The following is a 25,164-nucleotide window of genomic DNA, read 5'->3' as shown; positions in this document are numbered from 1 at the left end:
ATTGCAGACTGGTTTGGGGAGAAACTTCTAGACCTTTTCTAGGTGTTTATATGCATATGTAGGTATACATAAGTAATGTTGTTTAATTAGAACCATTTTGCTATTATGCATCTTACTTCTTCTCAACCTAAAAATATGTCCTGGATATTTTACCAGTAAATGTAGGTCTACCTCATTTTTAAAAATTATCATTTGGACTTAAACCTTTGCTTGGCTACTTAGTATCTCTGTGGCCTCCCACAGGCTACTTTACCGCATCTTTAAAGTGGACATAAGATTGCTGTTGTTAAATATTAACTAATTGTGTGAAAATACTTAGAACAATTTCTAGCAGGTAGCAAACAATGTATATCAGGGAAAAAACTCCCGTATTGATGAACATTTGCTTCTTTTTTTTTTTAAAGTAAAAATGGTACATTAAGAATTTTTATCCACTTGTGAAAAAAATCTGTAAAATAAGCTCTTTGAAGTAGAATTGTTGGATTAAAGGGAATCATAAGTAAACATGCATAAATAATCTCCTGGTTAATTTTGACCATAAAGATAACCTCATTGCAGTTAGAGGTGTACGAAACAGATTCTAGTTGATTTCCCACTTGCATTCCGCACTTTATTGAAAATATTAAATAGATTATTATGGATTCTATTGATCCCAATACTTCACTTTTATAAAACTTACTAAACCTGCCACATAAACCTTCATATAATAATTGAAATGCCTTGAACCCTATACAAATCATCACTGTTTCTAAAGTACTGAATAGCATCTGGATACCTTTTTTTACAGCTTGATTAAGTAACATCAGGATTTTAACCTTTTTGCTGACAAAAATTATATAAATGAGTATGCCATAGGTAAGTCTGTAGAACATACTCCATCTATATGCCTCTGGATAGCAGTGGAATAGCCACCAAGAAATTGTTTCCAGTTGAGAATTCTTCAGTTGCCTTAAACCAGAGAAAAATTAGATCAAAAGCTTAATGGAATTTTCTCTATCTTTCACTTAAGATAAATACAGTGATTTTTCTTAAACTTACAAAGCCCTATAGTGCTAAATATTAAAAAAGATTCTGATATTATGGGAAGCTAGAAATATTTAAATTTCACTTGGAGGACATGCTTCTTTGGGAAAAATGAAAGTTTAAAATATAAATGAAACTCTCACTGATTTATAATACTTAAAATTCGAAGTTTAAAGTTTATTCAACTGAACACAAAAACATCAGTATAAGTTTATTTACAATTCAGTATGGCTGTGAGTTTTTTTTTTTCAGATACCCCATTTATTCACCTTAAAAAAATGCCTTGATACAGCAGATATTTATTTAGTTTCTACTGCATGATACCTATATGTTGCCTGCCTTTGTGAGACTCTCATGCCAGTAGGAATCACAGAAACAAGAAAGGAGACAAAGTGTAAAGGCAGATTGTGAAGAAAATCCGTAAAAATGAAAGGGTTCAATCAAAAAATGAAAGGAGGGGGCAACCTAATTTAGATTAGGTGGTCAGGCAAATTCTTTGTTAAGCAAGTAGTATTCGAATAGAAACTTGAAGTACAAATAAGATCTTAGGAAAAGAAATCCAAGACAGAATAAACAGCATGTGTGAATATTTCATGACAGGGAAAAAAGTGTGATCTATTCAAAGAATAAAAAGAAGGTACTGGAAGGAACTGAGGAAGGAAGGAACCCAGAACGAAGGTGGACAAGCTCACAGGCCCTCCTCTAACATGATCTGTGATCTTTCAAAGTCAGCTGAGGATGGATTTCTAAATGCTTATTCCCTCTCCCCTTCCTGAAAGTCCACTGGATGATGGATGAAGGAACAGATGCTCTTATTACTGAGTTTTGGTAAGATAATAGTCAGAGTGATATAACATTCTTTTATTCCCTGTTGTCACTGTTTAAGGTCTACAATCCCCAGGTTCAGCCCTTTCCTCAGAAGGACTTCAGTTCAGTTCAGTTCAGTCGCTCAGTCGTGTCCGACTCTTTGCGACCCCATGACTTAACAAAAGACAAATCAAAAAGCACAGTGGTGTACCAAGAAGGGAACGGTTATTTTCTGAAGTTGGTTTACAGAAGGCTTCCAAGAATTTATTGATTTAAAAGGTCACATTCACTCCTCTGGGTGTACTTCTATCAGGTCTTAAATCCACACTGTATTATATTCTGAAATGAATTTTCCTGGAAACTCACATTGTCCTCACAATGGATAGTCATGTAAGTGGTGGCAGGTGACCAGGGAGATCTCCAAAGGGCAGGGGTGGAAGTTTGAGGGGTTACTAGAAGCAGCCGTTCCACAGCAGCAAGACCCAAAATCCAGCTCAGACACTGGAGGAAAAGATCAAAGCCCAAATTCTCTGGTTGTTTGGCAGTTTTATTGCCAAATCTTCCAAAAACCTATCACATTATGAAGCAGGAGAAATAAAAATGAGATAAAGGAAAGATCAATAGTCTGACTTAGCAGGAGGCATTTGAAGACTCCTTTGGTATGTGTTAACATCATAGGCAGAAAAGTCCTGGCAGTGAGGGGGTTGGAGGGAGTATTTTCCTCTGTCGTTACCCTGATGAGGACACAAATGTCTTGGAAAGAAAAAACCCTGTATGTTGATCTCACGGCTTAGTTTTCTTTCCTTCCTTTCTTTCCTCTGTATCACGTGTAAATACTCTTTATATAGTTTCTATTTAACTCACTACGTACATAGAGACTGAAAAATAAAATATATGGCTAAGCATGTGCTGCTATAAGTTAATGTGATATTAGATTGCTGACGTGTTGGATGTATAGGTGTTTTTAATGATTTGTAATTTACAAGAATTTCAGGTAGGTATTGAAAGAGATAAAGGTATCTTTCCAGTAATTACCATGTCACTGAGATGGAGTATGACGTCAATTTCACAGAGGTTGAGAGTGAATCTATTTTAGCTTGTTTTATAAAAATATGTTAAAAACTTTACATTAACTGAAAAATCCAATGGATCAGATACATTAATAAAAAGTAACAAAGGACTTTTTAAGGGATATGAGGACCTTAACTATATAAGGTCATGTATTTTTTTTACAGGCGATTGAAGCAATATATCTCTGGAGTGACAGGGGACAGAGTCACCATGAGGGCTTTTCAACGATGCAACCCCCCATTATGCCTTTGGTAGATGTACATCTCACTTCCCTGCCTCTTTGAGAAAAAAAAAATATCAGGGACTCATCTCCAAATGGGAGTGGGTCATGCCATGACAGTGGAGCCCTAGGTTTTATCGAGAGACTCCTATTTTGGAACCCAGGTAGCTTCTAGAATTTCAACAGCAAAACTTAGACCTCCCATGTATAATACACAGACCTATTTTCATTTTCTAGATTTTGTTGAACAGAGCAGGATCTCCGATATAAAGCCATGGAATTATAAACTCTTGAAACCACTGACTTAATACTTTGGACATGTCTTCCCTTTGTTTCCGTGTGGCTTTACAATGTAGGCTGGCAAGTTTGTGAAAACACTTCTTATAATCAAGAACACAGGTGGTCATTTGACATAAACTTTGCTTACTGTGTGTTACATTGCATTTTTATGTCTAGAAAATATGCCCAGTGCTTATGTTTTTGTCATGGGCGCCGACCATGGAGAAAACGCTGAGTTGCTAGAGGACTCAATTAAAGTTTAACAAAGTTGCTTGAAACCTTTTTGGCTTTAGTTTTTAACTGTTGCATATTAGAGGTGAGGACAGGGAGATACTGATAAGGGCTACTTTCAAGTACCTGTGAAAAGAGAGAAAAGTTACTACTCATTATTAAACATGGTAATGGGATCTTTGTGGTCCTTTGAATCCTCATGAGGGATTCTGATGAATGGATCCTGATGATGAATCATAAAATTACCTACAGCAACTATAATATTCTTTGCTTTCTGATTTCAAAAAAATGCATTGTTGTTTTTAAGAGACACAGTTTCCCTTTACTCTAATTCTTGTATTTTTGAGCCTCTAACAAAGACTTATAGGACAGTTAAGATGAGAAAACAGCAAGTTATCCCAGAAAATACATTACTGTAAATCAGGCTTTAATTCTGTCACAGTCTTTTTCTTTGAAAACTTATCAGCCTGACTTCCTCATCTATGGGAGGTCATAAAGTAATTGTTGTGGAAAGAATATGAGTTTAGTATTCGATGTTATCTCTACACTTTGTGAGAATCGATGTTCTTTATGACTTAAATAGAAGATAAACTATGCTATCTCACTGACATTCTAAACTTAGAGAAAAATGCAGAAAAACTTTGAAAAAACAGTATTTTTTTTTTGCCTTTTGTACCACAATTCTCACTGTCAACAGATAATTACTGAACTTAAAATAATCCAGGCACCATCAAGATACAACAGTGAGGAAGATGGGGGCCTTGACTTAGGGAAGCCAACCATCCAGCTCATGAGCTTGAGACCAAATCATGGGCAAAAATCTCTATCTCACAAATTCCCTGCAGGTGCTTTATATTGTCCCAAATTCACCATCCCAGACCTCTTACTCCTCCAGCAGAACACTTGGCCAAGACTTCTCCTAGATCCAACCACCTGCCAAAATATGTCTGTCCTTCATATCACTCCCTTGAACACTATCTGTTGATTAATCTGATGTATATATATGTGATATATCTCTGATCCATATAGATAGATAGAGACATCTCTGAAATATCTGACATATGTCTGATATCCATCTATCCATCTGTTTAATGATCTTTCACCTCCCAGGAACCCATTTGTATTTTAGCAAGATTGTCTGGAGATAGTGCACGCATGCTAGGTTGCTTCAGTCATGTCCGACTCTCTGCGATACTATGGACCATAGCCTGCCAGGCTCCTCTGCCTATAGGATTTTCCAGGCAAGAATACTGGAGTGGGTAGTCATTTCCTCCTCCAGGGGATCTTCCCAACTCAGGGATTGAACCTGCATCTCTTATGTCTCCTGCATTGGCAGGTGGGTTCTTTTCCACTGGGAAGCCCCTGATAGATTTATTTAATAATCTTCCACCTACTGGGAACCTATTTGTATTTTTACAAGATTGTCTGCAGATAGTAGCTCAATGCAAAAGATAGACAACAAACTTATTTGTAGCCTTAGACTCTAAAACAAGCTGGCAAGAAAAGTATTGAAGGCCATTGGGCCTCTCTCACCATCTCCAAATGTGAATTTGTGTTTGTAACTTGAAAAGGGAACATCTTGTCCTTTGCACTGTAACATAAACCATATGAATAAGTTTTCCAAGTAGAAACGTTATTACAAATAATTTAACATTTTCATGAGACTCTATCAAAGCAAATTATTCTTTGAAAATAAAGATTTGGTTAATTTATCTGCTTTTTTATTCTTTTATAGCTTACACCCTTATAGTTTCCCCAAAGGAAAGAATGATATTACTTATGATTTTATAGCATATTTGAGCAGAAAAAAAAATTGTATTTTAGCATTAAGTTTAGTTCTTAAACTGTAGTATTTTCATTAGAATGTTTATTTTCTTAAATTTTTTAATTTAATTTTTTTTTTAGTGTTTTTTTTTTCTTTTTTTTTTTAAATTTTATTTTATTTTTAAACTTTACATAACTGTATTAGTTTTGCCAAATATCAAAATGAATCCGCCACAGGTATACATGTGTTCCCCATCCTGAACCCTCCTCCCTCCTCCCTCCCCATTCCATCCCTCTGGGTCGTCCCAGTGCACCAAAGCCACAGTTATCAAGACAGTATGGTACTGGCACAAAGACAGAAATATAGATCAATGGAACAAAATAGAAAGCCCAGAGATAAATCCATGCACATATGGACACCTTATCTTTGACAAAGGAGGCAAGAATATACAATGGAGAAAAGACAATCTCTTTAACAAGTGGTGCTGGGAACTCTGGTCAACCACTTGTAAAAGAATGAAACTAGAACACTTTCTAACACCATACACAAAAATAAACTCAAAACGGATTAAAGATCTCAACGTAAGACCAGAAACTTTAATTTAATTTTTATCTTATATTGGAGGATGGTTGATTTACAATGTGTTAGATTCAGGTATCGGAGAAGGCAATGGCACCCCACTCCAGTACTCTTGCCTGGAAAATCCCATGGAGGGAGGAGCCTGGTAGGCTGCAGTCCATGGGGTCGCTAAGAGTCAGACATGACTGAGCGACTTCACTTTCACTTTTCACTTTCATGCATTGGAGAAGGAAATGGCAACCCACTCCAGTGTTCTTGCCTGGAGAATCCCAGGGACGGGGGAGCCTGGTGGCCTGCCGTCTTTGGGGTCGCACAGAGTCGGACACGACTGAAGCGACTTAGCAGCAGCAGCAGCAGTTTCAGGTATACAGCAAAGTGAATCAGTTATACATATAGCCACTCTTTTTTAGATTCTTTTCCCACATAGGTTATTATAGAATGTTGAGTACAGTTTCCTGTGTTATACAATAGGTCCCAGTTGATAACCTATTTTATATATAGTAGTATATATATGTTAATATTCTTTATTTGATAGAAACATCTTAAAAGCAAAGTACTTTTTGAGCTTCTCTAAAAAAAGAACAAACCTGTTTTCTGGTAAATTGCCACTCTTCAAACAAAAGTCCTCATTTGTAGCATTTGCCTATCTCCCCATGATGTTAATATTTCTACCATGGATCATTTCAAGTTATTAACATTTCACTGAACATAAATTTTGGAAGAGATGTGCACAATTGATTCTCAAGAGCTGAGATAAGCTGGCTCCAAAACAACACATGGGCTATGCAGGCAGACCTCAGAGATACTATGGGTTTGGTTCCAGATACAGCAAATAGCACAATAGAGCTAGTCACACAGACTTTTGAGTTTCCCAGTGTATATAAAAGTTATGTTTACACCATACTGTAGTCTGGTTTGTATACAATAACATTATATCCTAAAAATACAATGTACATACCTTAATTCAAAAATACTTTGTTGTTAAAAAATGCTAACCATTCAATAAGTCATAATATTTTTTGTTGATAGAGGGTCTTAACTTGATATTGATGTCTGCTGGCTGACCAGGGTGATGGTTGTTGAACCTTGGAGTGAGAGGAAGGAACCTCAACTTTGAAGTTATCCTTACCTTGAATGTTTCAGCTGAAGTAGAAGTAAAGGTCAGAAGGCGGGAGATGGCGGGGGGGAAGCAGATGTTAGGCCAAGTCATAGCCTTCAAGACCAACTCATCCAGTCTATGGAGCCTCACTGAAGCCAGAACTTCCTTGGTGGAACTTTTGCAATTTCTCTTTTTCTTCAGCAGAATGTACCTTCCCTTTGAAACCAGTTTAAAAAAAAAAAATCCTTATCTTTGTGTCAGACTTTTTAATGACAGGTGGTTAGCTTTCCTAAAATGTGATTCTGTTAAATAAAAACAAAGTAGATGAGAAGTTTATTTCCTGTGTGAAGCCGTAGGAACAATTCTTCATGGGTGTATGTGTTTGTTTTTCAGATGAAAATTCATGAAAACACTGTCATGAATCCAGGCCCCATGGCAGGTTTATTTCCAGATGAGATTGCCTTGCCTTAAGCACCACATATGGTTTACAGAGGGTCTGCAGGGAACAATGCGGATGAGGACAGCAGAATGGGGAAGCAGAAATGGAAGCCAAAGGACCAGGGATTGCTTTTACACTAAAATCTGCTTCTCTTCCTTGTTGCTTGAGGCCACTGCCCATTAAAGTTTCATAACCTCAAGTGAGCTCTTCCCCGTGAGCCCCTGCAGGAACCATGACCCATGTGGGGTTTGGCATGCAGAGTAGTATCTGTAATGAGCAAAGGCCTTCTGTTTCCATCCTTTCTTTCTGCTCTCTAGAGGAATGGCCCTCAACCTTTTTGGCATCAGGGACTAGTTTCCTGGAAGACAATTTTTCCATGGCTGGGATGGACTGAGGGGCAGAAGGGATGATTCAGGCGTTAAACCTAGCAATAGTAAGTGGCCGATGATGTTTTACTTGCCCTGCCTCTTACCTCCTGCTATGGGGCCTGGTTCCTAACAAGCTGGAAGCCCAAGGATTGGGGACCCTTGCTCTAGAGTGTCCAACTCTTGCAACCACACGGACTGTAGCCCACCAGTTTCCTCTGTTTGTGAGATTTCCCAAGCAGGAATACTGGAGTGGGTTGCCATTTTCTTCTCCAGAGGATCTTCTGACTCAGAGATCGAACCCACATCTCCTGCATTGGCATGCAGGTTCTCACCACTGAGCCACTAGGGAAGCCCCTTATATGTTATTACAAAATATTGAGTATAGTTACCTATGCTATACAGTAAGTTCTTATTAGTTATCTATTTTATATATAGTAATGTGTATATGTTAACCCCAACTTCCTAATTTATCCGTCCCCTACCACTCTTACCTCTTTGGAAATAAGTTCATTTGTATCTTTTTTAAAAATTTCACATATAAGCAATATTGGGCTTCCCTGGTGGCTCAGACAGTAAAGAATCTGCCTGCAATGCAGGAGACCTGAGTTCAATCCCTGGGTCAGGAAGAACCCCTGGAGAAGGGAATGGCAACCCATTCCAGTATTCTTGCCTGGAAAATTCCATGGATAGAGCCTGGCAGGCTATAGTCCATGGGGTCACAAAGAGTCAGACATGACTGAGTGACTAAAACACACACATAAGCAATATTTTATGATATTTGTCTTTTTCTGTCTGGCTTACTTTACTTAGTATGATAATCTCTAGGTCCATCCACTGTGCTGCAAATATCATTATTTCATTCTTTTTTTGTGGCTGAGCAATATTTCGTTGTGTGTGTGTTACACACACAATGGAATATATATATATATATACACACACACACACATATATACATATATATACACATACATACACAAGTTTTCATGAGACTCTATCACATACACATATATACATACGTACATACACACAATGGAGTATATATGTTGTATGTGTGTATACACACATACCACACCTTATCCATTCATCTGTTGACGGGTGTTTAGGTTGCTTTTATGTCTTGGCTGTTATAAACAGTGCAGCTGTGACCATTGTGATGCAGGTATCTTTTTGAATTACAGTTTTCTCTGGATATATGCCCAGGAGTGGGATTGCTGGATCATATGGTAGTGGTATTTTTAGTTTTTAAAGGAACTTCCATACACTATTCTGTCTTGGTAGGGGAAGAAAGTTCTGGATTAGAGTTCCACAGTGAGTCAATAAAGAGCAGGTGGGAGGAGAAGAGACAAGCTCGCGTCCCCCCACTTGCCAGGATGGCTCGTCTCTATCAGTCCCTGCAGAGCCCCTATTCCAGTCTTCCATCCTTCAAGTCTCCATCTGTCATCCTCCCCTGTTCTTCCCTCCTGCCTTCATAACCCCATCATCTTGCAATAGTAAGTTGGAGCTAAAATACCCCTTGTCCTTGCCCATGTGCCCCCACACATGGACAACCTTCCCCTGCCTGGTTGGCTGACACTCAGGAATAGGATTACCCTTTGCTGAGAGCTTCTGACCACTATCCCAGAAGCATCCTAGCTTTCCCAGCTTCCACGATGCCTAGCTCCAAAATTTTGTTCCTCTTGGAACAATAGAGCATCCTTACTTTATAGCCCTAAGTCTCTGGTTCAGGAAGATTATTTATCATGTAAGCTTTTGTGAGTGGCTCACTCCTGTTATTTTTCTGACAACATATGTAAACTGCTGCCAACTTACAAATGCGTTTTAGGAATGCAGGTATTTTATAGACTCTTGATCACTGGTAACTCAACCAACCACTTAATTCTGCACCTAAATAACTGTATTGCTCTGTAATTATTATATTTGTATTTGTCTTTTCTAGTCAACTAGACACCACAATACTGCATATTATCATTTACTTTTGCCTCAAGGTGGCATTATATTTACTAACAGACCAGCTTATTTGAAAGCTTAGTATAACAGCATTTATTGAGCTCCAAATTATTTAAAATGCTTGTCTAGGAAATGTGGTGTGTATGTGTGATGCCTGTGTGGTGTGTGTGTGGTGTGTATGGTGTGTGTGTATGTGGTGCATATGATGTGTATGTTTTGGAAGGAGTGGAGAATTAATGATCTATTACTTTTCTGGAAGAGGGTAGACATTACTTAAGGATCCTAGGAAGTCACTTTTTAAAGTCTGACTCCATAACAGCCTGTTAGCATGATTCCATCCTGTCTGCCATCACATCCACCTTTTGCGTCACTGGGTCTAAGTTGAAAGTATAAGGAAGAGTGCATGTACAGAGCTGGTTCAGTCATGATGTTGGTTAGACTAATTAAACACATATGACTCAGAAGAGAACATGAACCTATAGCACACAGAGTCATCAGTTGCCCCAAGTTCCACATTGATAGGTCCATGGTTGGTTGTTTTCAACTGGAAAGTTTTAGAAAAAGTGTTCTGAATGGACATAATATAAACATAATGGTCCATCTTAGCTCAGGACTGTATAGAAAGTCATCAGTGGAACTGAGACGTCAATATAAATTGCCTAGGTTGGTACCTTAGCTCAGCTGCATTAGAAAATAAACTTCTTGTCGAATAGACTGCCCTATAAGGGGATTTCCTTATAGGAACGTATCTCCTCTTTTGCCCATCAAGGCTAATCCCCAGTGAGTTCACTGGTCACAAAACCCTCTATAATCAATGATTGCATTTTAAAGAATGCTCATATATTGTTTCCAGCATGGTTACCTCCCCCAAATAAGCACACATAAGGTGATGGCAGACTACAGGAGATGTCACCTGTCCTTCCTGTCCTGCTCTGAGTTTGCTTTTTAGATACCATGTAGAAGCATGGATCAGAAACAGAAAGAAGATGCCCCGCTATAAACCTAGGATTATTCCTATATTGAAGTCTCTTCTCTTTGAAGATAAATGGTGTGGGGAGGGAGGAGGGAGGGGGGTTCAGGATGGGGAACACATGTATACCTGTGGTGGATTCATTTTGATATTTGGCAAAACTAATACAATTATGTAAAGTTTAAAAAATAAAATAAAAAAAAAAAAGAAACTAAAAAAAAAAAAAAAACGGAATGAAAGAGTCCTCCTCTAGAAGCTGCAGAAGACACCATTGTAGAGATTCCATTCATTCATTGGAGAGACCTCTGTTAGTCATCATCGTCTACTATGTGCCAGACACTATTCTAGGCACTGTGTGCTGAGCAGTGAACGGCAAAGAGAACCAGCTCATGGTCTAGTCTCTGGCTCTTAGAGAGCACTTTGGGGTCTCACATTATTCTCTTAGAGATTTTATGCAATATTACTAGTGTCTCAAACATTGTCTTGGCATTTAATCTCCAACCAGAAGATTATGTAAAAGATTTCAGGCAAAATATTCTATTATTAAAAACAATGAAGAAAAGTCAAATGAAAAGTAAAAAATTCCACATCATGTTTTTGGTGCCTGGGGACAAATAGGACTGGTTTTTGTTTCTATCTCAACTGATTGGATTAACAAGCTATTTTGCTGTGAAAACTACTTTGTGAATATCTAGTGAAGAGAAATGAACAAAATCAAAAGCACTGCAAGTGCTCTTGACATGTATAAGCAAAATAGTTATACTTTGTTTAACTGAGAGTGATTATTTAAGTTGGCATACGAAGCTCAGAAGAGAAGCCAAATTATCTCATGTGCAAATACTGTGATCACCCTCTTTATGTTTATAACATTGGGCTTCTCTACTGTTGGCATTCCCTGGGTTTAGATGAATCACACTCAACATTGATGGGATGACATAAAACTTAATTCTTAGACAAATTGTTATTATATTTTATTTCAGATAGAGGATATGAAATATTAAGCGACCTTAAAAAAAAAAACTACAAAAAACTAGAAATTGACTCCTGAACCAAACCTCACAGTTAATGAGGCTATTCTTTTACTGAAAGTACGAATCTGTCATTGTATAGAACTTTCCTCCTAGTTGGGCTTCCCAGGTGGCACAGTGGTAAAGAACCTGCCTGCTGATGCAAGAAATGTGGGTTCGATCCCTGGTTTGGGAAGATTCCCTGGAGGAGAAAATGACAACCCACTCCAGTATTCTTGCCTGGAAAATTCCATGGACAGTGGGGCCTGGTAGGCTATATACTGTCCACGGGGTCACAAAGAGTTGGGCACAACTGAGGATGCATGCTTGTTAATATGCTTTTCCTCCTACAGTTGTGAAAAAGTCAAAGAGAATGGCCATCAGATGTATATTATAGTGGTTGAAAATACAGGCTTTGTGGGGAGGAAAGAATTGGAACATTGAGATTGACATATAAACACTTCTATATAGAAAATAGATAACTAATAAGGAGATAACTAATAAGGACCTACTGTATAGCACAGGGAACTCTACTCAGTACTCTGTAGTGACCTGTATGAGAAAAGACACTAAAAAAGAGTGGATATACATATATGGATAACTGATTCACTTTGCTGTACACCTGAAACTAACACTATGTTTTATTATTTTTTTTTTCTTTTATTTATTTATTTATTTATTTATTTATTTTTTTTTTTACATTTTTTTTTAATTTTATTTTATTTTTAAACTTTACATAACTGTATTAGATTTGCCAAATATCAAAATGAATCCGCCACAGGTATACATGTGTTCCCCATCCTGAGCCCTCCTCCCTCCTCCCTCCCCATTCCATCCCTCTGGGTCGTCCCAGTGCACCAGCCCCAAGCATCCAGTATCGTGCATCGAACCTGGACTGGCAACTCGTTTCATACATGATATTTTACATGTTTCAATGCCATTCTCCCAAATCTTCCCACCCTCTCCCTCTCCCACAGAGTCCATAAGACTGTTCTATACATCAGTGTCTCTTTTGCTGTCACTATGTTTTAAACCAGTTCAGTTCAGTCACTCAGTCGTGTCCAACTCTTTGCGACCCCATGAATTGCAGCACACCAGGCCTCCCTGTCCATCACCAACTCCTGGAGTTCACCCAAACTCATGTCCATCGAGTTGGTGATGCCATCCAGCCATCTCATGCTCTGTCATCAACTTCTCCTCCTGCCCCCAATCCCTTCCAGCATCACGGTCTTTTCCAATGAGTCAACTCTTCACTTGAGGTGGTCAAAGTATTGGAGTTTCAGCTTTAGCATCAGTCCTTCCAAAGAACACCCAGGGCTGATCTCCTTCAGAATGGACTGGTTGGATCTCTTTACAGTCCAAGGGACTCTCAAGAGTCTTCTCTAACACCACAGTTCAAAAGCATCAATTTTTCGGCGCTCAGCTTTCTTCACAGTCCAACTTTCACATCCATACATGACCAGTGGAAAAACCATAGCCTTAACTTAGTTTAAAAAATACAGGCTATGGGATCAGACCTAGGCTCAAGATCCCCTTTTATCTCTTACCAGTTGTGAACATCTTGAGTTTCCATTTCATCATGTATAAAATTAAGATAATAAGACCCAATTCACAGACTTGTAGATAAGGCCTTAATAAACGTCTCTTGAAGGAAAAAATTCTGCCATCTCTCTGTTCCTAAGGTCTGGTTGACCATTTTGCAAAGATGACTTTGTGTGCTGTTGTACTCTATGGCTTAGAAAGCTTATCATCTTGTTTCTACCTCTGACATTCTCTAGTTATAAAACAAGACTATCAAAATGCGTGAAAGTAAGATTCAAGGATGGAGAAGACAATGGCACCCCACTCCAGTACTCTTGCCCGGAAACTCCCATGGACAGAGGAGCCTGGTAGGCTGCAGTCCGTGGGGTCGCAGCCTGCCCATATAACCATGCATATGAACATGAAGCTTGCTCCTCCCCAGGGGTATGGGAATCCGCCCTTTTTAGCTCCTGAAGAATTGCCAGAAGCGGTCCTCTTGTGCTCAGCTGCCTAGAGCAGCTTGGGTCATTGGTGAGCAGTTATAGGCAGGGCTGCCACGCACTAGCCAAACGTCATGGGAAGGGAGATTGAAGGAGCAAACTTCATTAACCATTTAGTATAAGACAAGCAACAATCCAAGAAAATGTAGAAAAGCATATTTTTACCCAAACCATGCATACATATTTTTTCATTGAAATTTTTTGGGAAGATGGAAATAAGATTTATATGCAAACTTTATACGTATGAGAAATTTGTTTTTCAACTTCACCTCCCAAGGGTTTGGGCTTCGTATTTGCAGATATTCTACATTAGGGCCAAAGTCACTGCTTCCCTTAACCACTGGAACTACACAAACAATTACAAGCCTGATTTTCCTCGATTCTACCAAAATCCCTGGGTGAACAGCCATACATCTTTGCTTTTCAGGGGGAAAAAAAAAAATGTTAGGAGGGGCAGGAAATAAAAAGGCTTTTGCTATTATTTTCTTTCTGCCTGACCACAGGTCTCTGTTTTCGAAACCTTCATCCCATCTTTAGTATCTGTTGTTGGGAAGGCTGTTAAGGATACTCGGCTCTGCAAGTATCACAATTTCATTCCTTTTTATGGCTGAGGACTATTCCATTGTATTTATGTACCACATCTTCTTCATCCATTACTTTGTTGATAGCCATTTAGGTTGCTTCTATTCCCTAGCTATTGTAAACAGTGCTGCAATGAACATTGAGGGGCATGTATCTTTCTGAATTATGTTTTACATAATAAAGTAATTCAGAAAGAGAAAATCAAATATCCTATATTAACACATATATGTGGAATCTAGAAAGATAGTATAGGTGATCTTATTTGTAAAGGAGGAATACAGACACAGACGTAGAGAACAATTGTACGGATACCAAGCAGGAAGGAGAGGTGGGATGAACTGGAAGACTGGAATAGATGTATATACTCTATTGATACTATGTATAAAATAGATAACTAATGAGAAGCTACTGTATGTATAGCACAGGGTTCTGCTCAGTACTCTGTGATGACTTAAATGGGAGGGAAATCCAAAAAAGAGAGAATATATGTAAACATATAGCTGATTCACTTTTCTTTAAGGTAGAAACTAATACAACACTGTAAAACAACTATACTCCAATAAAAATTAGTTAAAAATGAAAAGTAAAATATACTTGGACATCCATATTCTTCCATAGATAGGGTTGATCTGTGCAGGGCAGAAAGGACAACTGAAGTGAAACCCACACAAAGAACTGTGCTTTGATGTTTTGGGGACTAGAGGTGAGAGGAATGAAGCAACACCCATTTGCTCTTTGTGCTTTGCCTTTGTGTGTATATTCCTTTGTGATTGTGGAAAGCGCTGTCACAAGGGTGAGTGCTGGGAAGACGTAATCTTTCTCCAGATCATTGGCAGGTGATGGCTCTTGTGTAGGTGCCTCTGAAAGGGAGGTTCTGAATAAGCCCCTTGAAAATGGTCCCTGATGAACCATAACACTCTCCAGACAACTTAACACTCTCCAAATAATTTGTTATTCTCTCTTGCAAGTTATTGCCTGTCAGAGATTCATATGTCTTACCATTTGTTTAACTTGTGTTTCAGGTTTATCAAAAAATCAAAGATAATAATAGCATCTTACTCTTCCTATAACACCAGTATAACTGGATGTAAAGTGAAAATTGCTCAGTTGTGTCCAACTCTTTGTGACCCCATGGGCTATATAGTCCATGGAATTTTCCCGGCCAGAATACTGGAGTAAGGAGCCTTTCCCTTCTCCAGGGGATCTTCCCAGCTAAGGGATCGAACCCAGGTCTCCTGCATTGCAGGCGGATTCTTTACCAGCTGAGCCACAAGGGAAGTCCAAATGCATAAGTCATGAAATCTGTAGACACTAACTTCATTATAAATTCACTTTCATATCCTGCTCCTCCCATTGGGAGTAGGGGGGAAGGAAAAAGTGTTTTGGATTTTATTTTATTTTATTTTATTTTTGTTTTGTTTTCACTGAATGGGCCAGTAGTTCTAACATCATGTTGCAAACTCAACAGTTCCTAGATTCTCTTGAGATCTGGCAGAAGAGTCAGCTTGATAAAGTAAAGCTAGTGGCTTGATAAAGAATCAAGGTGTTTTTGAGAATAAGTGAATGAGAGAGAAAACTAATGGAATCAGATACATCCAGGAAAAACATTCAGTGAGGTGGGACTGGTTGGATATAAACATAGGTCATCACTGTGTTGACAAAGTAATAAGGTTAACTGTAGGTTTTTCAAGATTTATGATGGTGGATGGGGGTGGGGGTGGCTTAAGGGAGTGGGAGGGCTGATGGGAAGTGTGTCTGCATCCGCTGGGCTTACACTGGATCAGAGGTCAAGTTCCACTTGCAGCCTGCGTTTGGATACTTTTAATAACCTTTCTCTTTTACTGGGCAAGACTAGACACAGGGGCAATGATGATCCTTTTAAGAATTGCTGGCAAGGAACTGCAGTAAGAACAGTGTCTCACCCTTCCCTTAAAAGCTATGGCTTGTCTTCCTTGTGGTGCTAGACCAAATTGAGTGACGATATGTGTGAAAATGAGACAGATGGATCTCACCTAGCAATACAGCTGGGCAAAGAAAGGGCTTTGGAGAGCAAAGTCTTTTAGCTTCCATTTATAATCTTGGATAATAATAATAAGCCAGCCGTATGTATGTGTCTGAGTGCAGTAATGAATATACATATGCAGACTTCTAAACTAGATAGCCTTTGCATTTCAGTAAGCATTGTGCATGCTCTCAGTATGATACTTCATGTTCTGACTACTGTAGAGATACAGAAATTTTTTTTACCTTTTTCCAGGTGTGAAAAGAAACTTAATCAGATAATGTAACATTCTGTTTTCCGTTTTCCATTCCATTCTTTTTTCTCCCAAATGTTGGTTAGTCTTATTGTGTTTTGTACCTGGAATGAGAAAGCTGATTAGGGGAGCTTATCCCAGGTCAGAAATTATTCCCTATTATGACTCCAGTCTTTAGGATTTCCAGAAAGTTTTCCTTTCAGTTTTAGTTAAGTTTCCTAGCACACCTCTGAATTAGGTGAGGAAAGTAAATGCTATAGAAGAAGGGAAAAGAAAGAAAAATGGGGAAAGTGGCATTTTCCTGCATTTTATTATTTTGCTATTGGAAGGAGGCAAGTAGGCTACAGCTGATGTAGCAGCTTTGTCAACAAGCTGGGCTCTTCTGTTGGTGGAGCTGGATGGAGGAGTTAGAAGCCAGGAGCTAATCCACTGTTGTCACACTTATTTATAAGAATAAACAGACTCCCATGAATCACCAGTTTTGAATATCCAATCAGGATGAATCCAGAATGGCTTTATTCCACCCAAGATTGAAGTGTAGATAAAACCACAAAAGTGCCAGGATGGGGAGTCACTTCCTGGGGATCATGGAACATTTACCTTTAACAACCATCATTAGCTGATTCCAGCTTACTCCCCTGTGAACTACTGGTGAAATAATCGCCACTCTCTGCTCTACTTCTTTAAGGAAGAAATCCATTTGAGAAGGTGAGCTTTTCCCTTTCTAGAATTTCCCAGCTCCACATACTTAAAACTTTCCTTTGTAAATTGCTGAAAGAGAGCAGAGACCCCTCAGGCTCAGAAATGAACCTCTTTCTCTGTTGGATCTGGTTTCTCTGTTGGACCTGGCCAAGGCCCAGGCCGAGCCAAGGAAGGGGGCTCTGTCTTCAGAGTGACCTTCACTAATGCTGTTTGGGACTCCAGAGACCTGAGACTGCTGCTTATAACTGTTCTCGGCAAGACCCTGGGTAGAAATCGCTATGAGGCATTTCTGTGTTTATAGCATCTTCCCACTTCAGCACTGGGAATACTGATCGGCACAGATGCTTTTTCTGTTCTCACTACCTTTTGCAGAAACTTGGTAGACGGCAGAACAGTTCCCATTCCTCATTCCAGCCATGCCATCCAAGAGCACATTTCCCAGACCCTTTTCCACATGACCACAAAAATGTCTTGGGGATCAGATTCTTTGAAAAGACAAGAAAATTTTCTCCAGCCCTGTCTCTGGGAATGGGGCCATGTTTGCAAAAAACAAAGGGCTCCCCTTGTGAGTGAGATGTTCAGTGTGTGTTTTGGTGAAGAATGTATTTCACAGATGACTCGAGTGAAATCGTACGAATTCATTTATTCTGCTATGTGGTCAAGTTATAAGTGCAAGACAATGAATTGGCCTGCTTCAGGAGGTTATTGTCCACTAAGAGAGCCATGTAGATCCACAAACATATGCATAATATTCATCCTAACAAAAGTATAGACAACATAAGGTGCTATATATGAGATTAATCCTGTCTGAGAAATTACAGATGCTTTTTTACCCATCCCTGCTTTTGCATAAATCTTTCCTCCTGTCTAGAGAACCTTTCCCTGGCTACCCTTCCAGGGCCTCAAAGATATCAGTCAGGTGTCACCTCTTCTCAGGAGCCTGTCCGGGTACTGCTGATCTGATTTGTTGCCTTGCCTTGACTTGTTCCTGTATTTTTCTTTACTACAGAGCTAATCACATCATATTTTAATGATTTGGTATTTGACTTCCTGACTAAAGTGTGAACTCCTGTAGGCAGAGATGAAATGTTCTATTTCAGCATTCCCAGTGTCTAGATGTTACTCTGTTTTCAAAAAGAGAGGATGAATAAGTGAATGTCAAGTTAATTAAGCATGGTATTGCAGCTTTTGTGCTTATCAGAGTTTCAGGATTGAAGCCGAAGTGATATTTATGTTTTTGACCATTGGCTTTTTTACATCAAGAAAGAGTAGTTATCTAAAAATGGAATCCATATTTCCATCTACTCATGTGAAAAATTCTCTGCGGAGCTTTACAGAAATGGATTTTTGTTGTTTTTCCACTAGAACAGATGTTTTATCCTGTGACTGGGAATGGTGAAACTACATTTCAGGGCTTTTAAGGAAGAGGAGATAACCTGCTCTTTTCTAATGTTTATTTCCTCAGGTTTTATCATTTTGAGATTCTTTTATAATAGCGGGCATTCATATTTTAGAGTCATATTTTAGTTCGGTTTACATTGTCAGAGCTCATGTCTGCTTTTGCAATTTACATGGACCAGAGGTAATCCTAAAAAGCTGCAATCAATATCTAAAAGACTGGGATTTTCCATTCTTCATTGTCCTTATCTAACGTTTCAATGTGGCATTAGTGCTTTTCGTATCTTGCCATTCCAAAATGCTTAAAAACAAAAAAAGAATGAGTCCCATGATTTTAAATACCACATGGTGTATATTAAGAATTTATCAGAATGGAAAAGAGAGAAGGAACAGTTTTTTTTTTTTTTTTAAATCAAACATTTATATAGTGCTTTATCTTTACATAATTCTAACATTTTTCAAATACAAAGGAGCTTAACATTTAAAACAATCCTATGATATTGTTGTTACCTGTCTGATAGATAAGGGAACTAGGGAACAAAATATTAATGTAGGCAGGTTGAAAAATAAGCAATCAAAGACTAAATAAACAACAGGAGGACCACAACTAGAGATTTCTAGTAATGTCTGCACATTGGAGGCAGAGCTGAGAAACAGAATGTATCATTTTCTTTACCCTTCACAAAATAGATTTTATTTTGTGTGTCAGGGTACTTTATCACATTTTCAAAACTGATATGTTGACTTCTTCCCTTAAAAGAAGGACCAGAATACGATTTCCAATCCACACTTAGGAAAAGAGGCATCAGACCCTATCAAACATGGAATCAGATATTGCACTTCCAAAATCATGTCCATGTGCCTTGAAAGTTGGTATTTTACTCTATAAAGAGTTTTGCTTCATCCCTCACAACATTAGTGTTTATTCCATTGAGTTTCAGATGTCACTGTGCCCCAAATTGGTATTATATCAATCCTTTCTTCTTATAGACTAAAGAAATTACCTATCCCTTTGTGTGTGTGTGTGTATGTGCATGCGTGCGTGCGTGTGTGTGCATGCACTCAGTCGTGTCCAACTCTTTTGCATCCCCATGAACTGTAGCCTGCCAGGCTTCTCTGTGCATGGAATTCTCCAGGCAAGTATACTGGAGTGCATTGCCATTTCCTTCTCCAGGAGCTCTCCCCAACCCAGGGATCAAACCCGCATTTCCTAGAGGTAGTTTCTTTACCCCTGCGCCACCTGGGAAACCCATCCCCTATCTTAGTTTAAGTCATTTTTTCTCAGCTTCTGGCAGTTGCCTTTTTGTTTGAGTCATTTTATATTTCCCTAGCTTTCGACAAAGTCACTTATTTTAATAAAAACCTGTATTATTGCTAAATTGTCCAAGTGCCCTGTGAATGCTTGAATGCCGTGAGGCTACAGTGCAGTGTAAGGGAGCCAGAAAATTGCTAGTTGAAGGAAATGCTGTCTAAAATGAGAGTGAAATTAATAGCATTCCCTGGAGGGTCAACTCTTGGACTCTCCGTGATTCTTGGGCACAAAGAGACAATAGCTGTAACCCGCTCGTAAATAGCTCTGGACCACACATTTCAAAATGTCTGCATCAGTGGGAAAAACAGTTTTGATTCTTAAAATTACCGACTTGATTCAGAGTTTGGGCCTTGTAAAATAATCAAGCTGTCACGTCTTAAAAAAGTCTGAGATCAAATATAAAATTCCATGGCTCTGGAGTAACCATTAAGACCCAGAGCAACCAATATTTAAGCATCTGGGCTTTGAAGACAAGTCAAAAAAGTGTAGAGGAAGTCATTGCAAAATAAGATGGGGGAAAAAAACTGTAAAAAGTGAATATTGATTAAATTGTATGAGATCTTTAAGAGCTCAGATGTCAAGTAGGGCACTCTATTTTCTTATATAGGCATTAGTTACAGAATAAGAGCTAGATATGCAGAAAAAAAAGAGATAAAGGGCCACCTTGTCATTGAGTCCAGACATTCTATCAGTGTGTGCCTCATAAGAAAATAAAGAAAAATCAAAGTGCCCTTAATCTTCAGATCTCACCCTCTAATACTTAAGTATATTGCTGTGTCCACATTTCACATTGGATACTGTTTTTGCATGTATGAATGAATAATACACAAAGTCCACTCTAACTTCACACCATCACTTTGTGATGCCTTTGTTTTCCGAGATCCAAGTGAATAAATTATAGAGTTAATGGCTGCTATAAAATAACCACTGTGTGTTTTCCAAAGACACATACCAGTGATTTATGGGCAAGAGAATAAAAAACAAGAACTTGTTAAATCACTTCAGGAAACACTAAGGTACCTGCAGATTGCCTCGGTAAATTCCTGCTCCATCATGTAAACAGGTAAGTCTCCGTGCCTTGGTTTCCCTGTCTGTACCATGGGGATCATGATATAGCTACCTTATGAGTTGGCATTAGAATTAAATATGTTAATATATATAATGCTGATAAGTATTTAGGACAATGCCCAGCACATAGCAAGCAACTATATGCATATTTATTGTTGTTCTTATTTTTAGTTTTTTAAATTTATCCATGTAGTCAAACACTAAGTAGTGTTGATTTTATAGCAGCTAATTTTTGCCATGTGTTCACAATATTCCAGACACTGTGCTAAGAACTTATCAGTGATTATTTCATTTAATTTTTGACAACATCATAAGGTAGCTACGATTACTATCCCTCTTTTAAAGATGAGAAAACTGAGGCACAGACAATGTAACGTGTCAGAGTAATAAAGCTAGTGAGTGGTAGAACCAGAATATGCCAATATATGATATTATTGTCAGCATAAACCAGATATATTTTTATTACATTAACTTCCTCTTCCTATATCCTTGCCCCTTATACTGCGATCCTATAGTTCCCGTAGTAGGACTTGGTCATCAGTTTTTAATTTACCTATGACATTATTTTTAGTTGAATAATTCTGCTAGGTAGAATCTCTTTGTCCTATTTTAGACTTTTCTTACCTAGGTCATTTAACTGAAAGTAACCTTTCTAAGCTGAACCACCACAAAAAGTTAAGTTTCCCCCCTAATTCCCAAGGTAAGCCAATGTCAAGAATAAATTCTCTGATATGAATCATTTTAACCCTGGGAAATGCCTCGTATAGGTGTCAACAGAGCTGAGGAATAAAGAGATTCTTCCAACCTGGAATGAAGATGTCCAATAAAAACAGTAGCCTCTTTAAAATGCCTTTTGAAACATTAAAGAATTAGTAGTTTCCTAGAATTATCAACACCCTGCATAAGACAAAGAAAGAAGAATGCTATCCTTCACCACACCCCTCCCCGAGTATTTTATGTCCTCCACTCTGCCGGCCTTGGTATCATTAGAAATCACTGGATTGCTTGGATAGCAGAGTCTCTGTCCTTGAAAACTACAGTGTCCATGAGGAAAGACTGAGCAGGGCATCTTTCTTTTGTTGGCTAGAGAATAATGCATTCGAATAGATATTCTTAGAAATGAAGAAAATGCATCAAATCTGTTTAAGGCTCTTTTGCTTTCTACCATTGTTCTCATTCAGCCTTAGAGATTCAGATGGAAATAAAATTCTGGGGCTTGTTTCCTTAGTCCTTGCCACATACTGAAACAATTTAACTGACTTTTTTTTTTTTTTTTTTTTTATGAAGACATCTGTTTAAGGAACATATAGTCACAAAGAGAGGCAAAGAGTCCGATTGCCCTCTGCCCTCTCCTCTGGCTCTGGCTTTATAACTAATGCAGGACAGGGAGAGACGGCAAAGCAGCTATTTATTAGCTCCCAAACTCACACTTACCAAACTGTTGCTTAATTTGCCAATATAAAGGCATCAAACTGCCAATAGTTAAACCGGGAGATTTCACGTGTTGGATTTTTACAACTAGCCATATACATCTGTGAACAAGTTCACGTATAAACACCTCGGGCTCAGTCAACTCTCAGAATGCATTACAAGAGCTATGACAAATGAACCTATCAGTCTGCTGGTACCATGATACATGTAGAGATCCACGCTGGGGGATTCACCTTCCATATCTTGAGTGAGGTAACCGTCCTGAAGAGACATTAGTGAGTCTCCCTCTGTACCTCGCCCCCAACACCTTCCAGGCTGACCTCCCCACAGAGCATCCAGGTTTATTGGACAGGCTCAAGGCCCTGCCTTATTAGGGTATTTCAAGCACCTTGCATATCATTATCCCTTGTGACTCTCCCAAAGCTCCTTGAGGTAGGCAGGTCTAGGATCCTGCCTCTCACTGTGACTATTATGTTCCCTTAAGTGGATATCTTTAAAGCCAGGGGAAATCAGACACCAGAGGACTATGGCTTACTCAAGCTTACTAAAGGGCCAAGAAAAAGAGAAAGTCCTCAAACCTGGGCCTTCTGACTTTTAAGTTCAAATTGTCCTTCCAGGCGACCTGCTTCCATTGATGAAATCAGGCTCTGCCCCAAGCCACAGAGAATATGTTGCTTTTGCAGATTAACCTTAATTTTCTCTATAGGTAGAGTGGTTCATTTGCAAAAACTATTACACTTATTCAACATTTGAGTGATGTTTATATCCAAGCTAACTCTGTGGATCCTTCACATAAGACAGTTTCCTCCTTTGTTCACAAGATAATGATTTGAGTCTCATAGGCCCTCTGTTCAGTAGGCAGTTCATGGTGAGAACTAGAGACCTAACAACAATGGTATTTACAGGTGTTTCAATCTTCTCTCTGTACCGCTGTTGTTTAATCCCAGGATAACAGAAGCTACAGTACAGTAGTTTTGATCTAATTTCAAAGTGTTTTAATTAGAGAACACAAGTATATACTCCTTATTCCATACATATGAAATAAGTGAGAATTGGAAAATTTAACCATTCATCCAATATTTTGATACTAACTTGATTAATCTTAAAATCTTAGATTAAATAAAAATGTTTCAAATTTGCACTTGTGCAGTAGAAAAAGGAATGAATTCATACATTTATGGTCTACCTACTGCTTATGTCAAATAGACACTTGGTGCCATTGTGATTTTGTCTCTCTGTGGGGCCTCAATTTAATATAAGGGAAGAACCAAGTGGGTGATGCACAGCACAGCTTCAACCCCCATCCATTTACAGAACCTCCTGGGATCCAGTCTTCATTTGTAACAACCATGTTCTAAGTAGAGGCACTTTGAATTTTATAAGCATTTGTTCTTTTCTCTGGGGATACATAGTCATTTATAGTCATATAGATTTTAATCATTTATAATGATTTAGGTGGCTATATAGCATTTGATTTACTGTCAGTGATGAAATTAGTTTTCCAATGAAAATAGCAAGAATATCTATATCTGGATTTGCCTCAACATAAATAGAAGCTGCTGGTATGCTCGTATCATTACCTAATCTTTCCCAAAGCTTATATTCCTGAGCATTGATGTCAAATGATCAAGAAAGTTTCACATCTCTTGTTCACTTCCACCCACATAGAGTTGAATGATCTCTGCACCAGTCTTATTTTCAGGACTGCCCCACTCCATGGCCTTTGACCTGGCTGTGGTTGGAAAGTCTTGGGACACAAATTCCATTGCCCTTTGGTATTGGGCTGGACAGCCAAGCTCTGCTGTTACTAGTTTATTTTTAATCCTAGAAAGTATGTGCTTGTTTCCACAATGAGCAGATGTGGATAAATCAATATGCTGGGCTAGTAGCATGGTTAGATGTGGTGCCCCAGGTGTCCTGAGTTGAAGACAAGTACGAGAATGTCTTCCTGGGAGGCACACAGCTGGACAGCTGCAGCGCCCAGCGTATGTCATTCAGAAGGGCTGCTCCATATCTTCCTGTGGCCCTCTGACCCCTGACTATTCAGTGAAAGAAATGAGCAACTGGGACAGAATGGTCTAGAAGCAACGATATGATGCCTTCTTTATACAGGAACAGAGAGCTGAAGGGTGGGGACATCAGAGAAGGCATGGCCTCATGCCTAAGTACCAACACCCAGCAGTTCCTGGGAGTCCCAAGAAGTAGGACCCCCTCTCAGTGTTCTAAGACAGGAGACTGACAGTCCAACAGCTCTAAAATGAAGAGAGGCACATGGTATTAACTATTTCTTTTTTTCATCCTCATCCCCATTGCTAGGCAAGTACCTTTAAGTGATTCACTTATTAGGAATTTCGCCCCAGCCCGAGGCAATGAACCAGAGAGAGGAAAAGTTCAGAGTAACCTCAAAATACCATGATATCACTTAACAACCTTATTTAGCAAATTGCTGAGTACTGAGCCTCACTTTCAAAGTATAGGGTTATGCTTCGCCCTTATTAGGGCTAATAAATAGCATCTAATTTTGGACACCCTATTGAGTACTTAGGGACTATCCATATTGCTTATACTTTAAGTGAAGTTCCTGACACAC

The 25,164-nt window shown here is 38.7% G+C and overlaps 1 protein-coding gene across 11 annotated transcripts in view; it reads left to right on the top strand.

Moving 5' to 3' along the window:
* SLC8A1 (solute carrier family 8 member A1) overlaps positions 1-25,164 on the top strand; it is a 450,527-nt gene that overhangs the window by 239,760 nt on the left and 185,603 nt on the right. The window contains exon 1 of one of the 11 annotated variants that reach the window (XM_044925849.2): positions 16,168-17,371. The exons of the other annotated variants lie outside the window; for them this stretch is intronic. The gene's annotated coding sequence lies outside the window, so the exon portion shown is untranslated. Of the gene's footprint in view, positions 1-16,167; positions 17,372-25,164 lie in introns of those variants that run through there. 11 annotated transcript variants of the gene reach the window in all.

This window comes from Bubalus bubalis, chromosome 12 (assembly GCF_019923935.1).
Source record: "Bubalus bubalis isolate 160015118507 breed Murrah chromosome 12, NDDB_SH_1, whole genome shotgun sequence".
NCBI classification, from domain to species: Eukaryota; Metazoa; Chordata; class Mammalia; order Artiodactyla; family Bovidae; genus Bubalus; species Bubalus bubalis.
Note: the sequence above shows the minus strand (reverse complement) of the source record. Positions and strands in the feature narration are given on the sequence as shown.